The 5,437-nt window shown below is 40.8% G+C and overlaps 1 long non-coding RNA gene and 1 other non-coding gene across 3 annotated transcripts; both read right to left on the bottom strand.

Moving 5' to 3' along the window:
- Positions 1-1,038: 1,038 nt before the first annotated feature.
- On the bottom strand, positions 1,039-4,667 carry LOC139057101 (uncharacterized). 2 transcript variants are annotated; one of them, XR_011512566.1, is made up of 4 exons: positions 4,216-4,667; positions 3,984-4,113; positions 3,287-3,349; positions 1,039-1,259 (listed from the first exon to the last, which is right to left on the bottom strand). It is a non-coding gene; the product is annotated as an uncharacterized lncRNA (long non-coding RNA). The 2 variants fall into 2 exon arrangements; XR_011512565.1 differs by lacking the exon at positions 4,216-4,667 and having other exon boundaries at positions 3,984-4,207.
- Positions 1,564-1,636, bottom strand: TRNAL-CAA (transfer RNA leucine (anticodon CAA)). The gene has a single exon. It is a non-coding gene; the product is annotated as a tRNA-Leu (tRNA).
- Positions 4,668-5,437: the final 770 nt, after the last annotated feature.

Here is a 5,437-nt window from a genome sequence, read left to right as displayed (position 1 = left end):
AGCAGCTATTTGATGTCTAAAAGATGTCTTCAACGGCTAATTCAAAAGCCTAGTAGCTGTCTTGATCAAGACATTTTGTAGCCATGGACGTCTAGAAGTACTTCAGTTAGCCCTGCTAACGTTACGCTAAAAGTTGGCTAATGGACAGCTTGACAAGAACAACTGAAGACTTTTATTAGACATTCCCTCAAATTTTTGCGGCAGCTCTTACAGTAACACGACGTTTGCCCACAGTTACAATTTATTTTAAACGAGGCATGGACATCAGAAAAAAAAAATAGTTTATATTGTCGGATAGAGTGATGCAGAGGTATTTTTTCCAGATGTGAAACATGGCAATAGTGTAGTACAGCCTCATTGGTCAATTTGTGCTTTTTAATTAGACCAATCAATTGAATGCCACCTGTCAGAATTATTTTGCAAATCAAACAAGATCTGTATTGTATGCTGATATACTTCCAATGTTCACTCATTGACCTAAACAAGAACATCTCTGCGTGAAACACACCATTATTGACAAAACTTCGCCCTGCTGGGTCTCCACCAAATTGAAATAGTTTCTAGCAAAGAAAAATTTTGTCAGTGATGCTGCAGTTCAGGCAAAAATTATATCCTGGTTTCAGCTACAGGGGGCACAATAGCCTTACACCAGTATACGAAACAGAACACTGTGCTGCAATGAGTTAAGAAATAAAGGATATTACACATCTGGAAAAACACTCTGCGAACCACTCTAACTAGCAAAATAAATATATTTTTTCTGATGTCCATGCTTCATTTAAAAGTAAATTGTAACTTACTTTCCGGGTGCCTCTTGTAAGGTAACGCCAAATGCTTGCACAGCATCACGCAAAAATAATGGCCAGTTCTTCGGCATACCATCCATTAGTGAATTCCTTGTATGTTGCATGTGACAAGATACTGAAAGATAAATCATAATATGCTGTTATTTTTTTTTCATAAATTGTATGATGAGCTTTTCATGCATAAAAGGTGATTGCAAGCTAAAATGCAGCAAGGCATCAACTTCACACCATGTCACATACTCATACTTTATTACCTAATAGATTAGAAAAGATGCAGAAAGTGTAATTAAGAAGAGTGACAAATAGCAGCAAAGGTGATCATCGATAAATCTTGAAGATGATTGCCGCCGCTGCCAGAGTAGGCCAGCCTTCGTAGGAGAGCACTGGCTGCCCACAAAAGCTTGCTGTCACAGGCCACCCGTGACGGTTCTTGTAGACATAGGAAAGCAATACCTGCACAGAACAGGAAAGAAAGGGCAAGGGAGGAAATGGGAATGTTGAAATTGGAACTTCAATAAGCAATATGTGCTACGTAAGAAGTTTGGCTCACATTAAAAATAAATTTAAGCATTCCTTTCTCTTAAATTACGGGTATCTTAAGGTATGTATGCGATGATGTTTAAAATGACTAGTATATTTCCTATCATGAGAAGCCAACAAACACTGACACCAAGGACAACATAGGGGAAATTACTTGTGCTTAATAAATTAAATAAACGATAAATTAATGGAAATTAAAGTGGATGAAGAAACACCTTGCCGCAGGTGGGAACTGAACCCACAACCTTCGCATTTTGCGTGCTATGCTCTACCAATTGAGCTACAGCGGCGTCGTTTTCCCATCCACTTTCTTGGGTATTTATGTGTCCTAGTAGAACACTGGGAGTGTTAGCCAGCGCCTCAACTCACGAGGCCTTGTTCCTGGCATATAGTCATTAAGTTGCATAGCAGAGTCAGAATCAGCCTTTAAATTATTGTATGGTGTTTTGTGGCTAAAAAGCCACTTATCAACCTGTCAAACAAGTCTGAGAAGCTTCCTGCAAAATATAATCAGTTTAAAACAGTAATTCACTCTGCAGGTAAATGATGTACTAACTTAATTAAGTTAAATAGCGTCTTATATTGTTGAACTAAAAGCAAGTTTGGCATTTTGCGCTGCCTAGCTGTTGCCTTTCTTTCAAACTTAAACATGACAGTACAGAGTAAGCAGGTAGCATGCAAAGGAGGACTGGTGATAAAGTAGTGTTCCAAAGTAACACTCCTAGCTGGATCAATCACTTTTGTTGATATATTTTCAAGTGACCCTAATTGGCTTCGGGCAATACCTCACACAAATGATGCAACACCTTGGATGATTCTTCATACAAAGTTGAAAGTATCTCATGATGTGATCAAACGATAACATTGCCCGCTGACTTGGAAGTGTTAACATGCTGTTTGCGTGAGAAAGTGCGAAGTGATTCGTATAGGTGGCAAATTATCAGTGTATCTATACTCTCAGGTAATTCTGAGCATCTATGCTGACTTGCAACTGAGAAGCTACTGCACACAAAAAGGTGTATTCAAGTAATGGTCCATGCAGAATAATTGCCCACCTAGTGAAGAGGCAAATGTGGCAGGCTAATGGGCCAGGGCAAATAGATTGATAAATTCTGATAACACATCCAATGATATTATTGAAATAAGTGATAAAAAACAGCACAGGTAAAATTGCAGTCATGACAAAATTTTAAAAGCACCTCTGCAAACTGCTGGAACCCTCAGCATCATGCCTGTTCTACACGCACATATGTTGCAGCGCAATCTATATCTCAGACGCAGGCGCATCCACAGATCACTTTGTGATCTCCTCACAATAAGGTTAAAAAACAGTCTGGCACAAGCTACTTGATGCGATTCATTTTGCAAGCACCAGCCAAGTGCTCATGGTGGTAGAACGAAATTGAAGTTTGTCCTTGTATGGAAGCCTTGGCCCATGTTTTATCAATTCTAGCAGCAAAGCACACCTTTTACAGCACACATAAATCTTAAATAAGACTGCTTGCTGATGCTGTACAGTAAGTTCCTGTAAAGAAACTAAATCACACAGAAAACATTTAGAATACCAAACTAATCAAATACTGGCTTGAATACATTTGTGCATTAGGGAAGCGAGGTGTAATGTACACTGTTGTAGAAAATTTTTACTCATGTATGGAATACTTCTATGACACAGCAGAGTTAATTTGTGAGTTCTTACATAGCAATGACTACCTACAGGTAAATTTTGTAAGGCTTAGGGAAACTAATTATTAGTAGAACTGTGTATGTACACTGGCACTGAGAAATTGGTTATAATAGTGGCAGCTTATAATGGACCAGAGCTAAAAAATGGCCGTTGGTGAGACACCAACTAGCTATTTTACCACGAAGCGCTCCCTGGCCTTAACCCACATAAAAAGCACTGGGAGGACCAGAGAGGGTACAGTACATTGGCTTACACTGATCATGATGAGGTCCCGTCATCCAGCTAGCGCCAAGGTACAAGAAGGATGTCCAGCCGTCTATAGAGTGAAAGGGACAAAATAAGATAGCATCAAGTCAGTTGAAAGGCAGATTTGCAATTACACATAAGGTGACCCAGTCACAGTCATTCATTAATAAATGCCAAGCTGTCGTGATTTCACTCCCAGATGAAGCACCTACTAGGTTAAAGGTTTTGCTGCTTATTTAGAACAAAACAAGTGAAATTTGTACATCAGCAGACGATTTAATTTGGAATTGTATAGATGAAGTAAACATTGCAGTTATATTTTTTGTTTTGCTATAAAGTGGGATAGCTACAAACTGCACAGTCACTGATACACGCGCGCACACGTAAGTACAAAAGGACACAAAATAAGGCGAGTTCAGTCTGGTTCAGCATTACAGCCAGCACGTCATCTTCGAATGCACTCCTTTCGGTTGGCTCGTGCTACGTTAACCACAGGCTAACAAGCAGGGCAAAGTTCTGACTGTTGTTGCGGAAGTCGTGGAGCGCGGTAGTGCTGAACGGCTGAACACAAGCAGAACCCTCGTATAAAAGTAATGACGAAAACTCGCAGGGCAGAAGAGCCCATATATCAAGAATTGCCGCGGGTAACACCTAAATATATTCACATTGTTGACGAAAAACGAAGCGCAATGCATTTCACTTACCGGAAAAAGTGTTATCCGAACGTGCGACGTACAAAGACGCACCGAGACACGAAGGCGGCGAACGCAGATCCCGCCATTGTGGTAGTAAGCCGTCGGCGAAAACACGCAATACAGCCGATGTCACGAAGCACTGATGCAAAACACACGGCAAACAGCATCAGCACAGCTAAATGACTCCAGTTAATGTCCAGTATAAATGTACAGAACGGCATGAACAACTGGCATAACGAACCCACGACCGAGACATTGCGGGCGGGAGTGGCCGTTTTTTTCAAACTTCCTGCCTCCCAGTGTTTCCAGCACAGAATGAGATGTCCGACAAATTTGGATTGTGCCGCCGAAGTGGTCGCAGCGCGGTGGCTCTGTGACACCGCTGTGCAACACCGGCATTTCGCTCCTGCTGCTGCGCGATCATAGAATGGTTTCCAGGCGTCGCGTGCGCGCCCTGTATGGAAAACAATAACACGCCCTTGATTGTTGAAGTTCTGGTGTGAAATTATTTAATATTAAAGCCAATTAACTTATGTTGCTTCGAACGAGTTCGATTTGTCTGAGGCGTCTTTTATTCGCTAACGTCGACGGCCGACGGTAACCGCACATTTAACACGTCGTTTGGCATTTTATGCACTTTTAGACAAAAAGATCTAGAAAAGTTCTTGAGTTAGACATTCTGAATGCGTTTACCAAAACAGACTCTAGTGACACCCGTAGTGAATTTTGCCGCAGGTAGAATATATGCTAGCATATTCCAAGTGCTGAGGTTATGTTTAAAAGAAATTCTATTTTCAGTCTTATCATAGACCAAGACGTCTATAGCCGTTTGTAGCCATTTCAAGAAGTTTTTAAGAGGTTTTGTGTTTCGTGGGCTGCATGCCACTCTCAAGCAAATGCCAAGTTTCCATTGTATGAATCTTCCTTGACTTCGCAGGGCTTGTTTCGTTAATCCCTTCATCTGTGCAATAGAATGCTCATTAGTCATGAGCCTGATCCTCTTGTCCAACAAAAAAAAAAATCTTTTAGGCATTGCATTAGGGAATATATCTGAGTGCCAATGTGACAATTTTTGCCTCTGTAACCTTTTTTTTCTCCCATCTTATCAGTGAAGGCCTTGTTCGAACAGAGTGCCATGCAGCGACAGAAATTCTCATCACAGTAAGAAAATCTCTGAAGGAGATTTTTGAGTCTGACTAGGACTTCGTCTTGGGCAAATTGGTGAAGTCTGCTGCACATTGTTTTTGTGTGCGAAAATCTATTTACAGAGGAAGGACACATGAAAGTGTGAACTACTAACTGATTTAATGATTCAAAGGATGAAACATAGTGTGCAAATTTTGTGCACAGGCAAGAGGTGAATGTTGTGACAGTGCTAGTTTGTCTTTTAATGCTACAAATAGCCATTAAACAAGTGCACCTCTGGGGAATTAAGGCAATTGAAGTGCTACTAACAGGTGCAC

Source organism: Dermacentor albipictus, chromosome 1, assembly GCF_038994185.2.
Source record: "Dermacentor albipictus isolate Rhodes 1998 colony chromosome 1, USDA_Dalb.pri_finalv2, whole genome shotgun sequence".
Taxonomy (NCBI): domain Eukaryota; kingdom Metazoa; phylum Arthropoda; class Arachnida; order Ixodida; family Ixodidae; genus Dermacentor; species Dermacentor albipictus.
The sequence above is the reverse complement of the archived record's forward strand: the minus strand, read 5'-3'. Positions and strand labels throughout refer to the sequence as shown.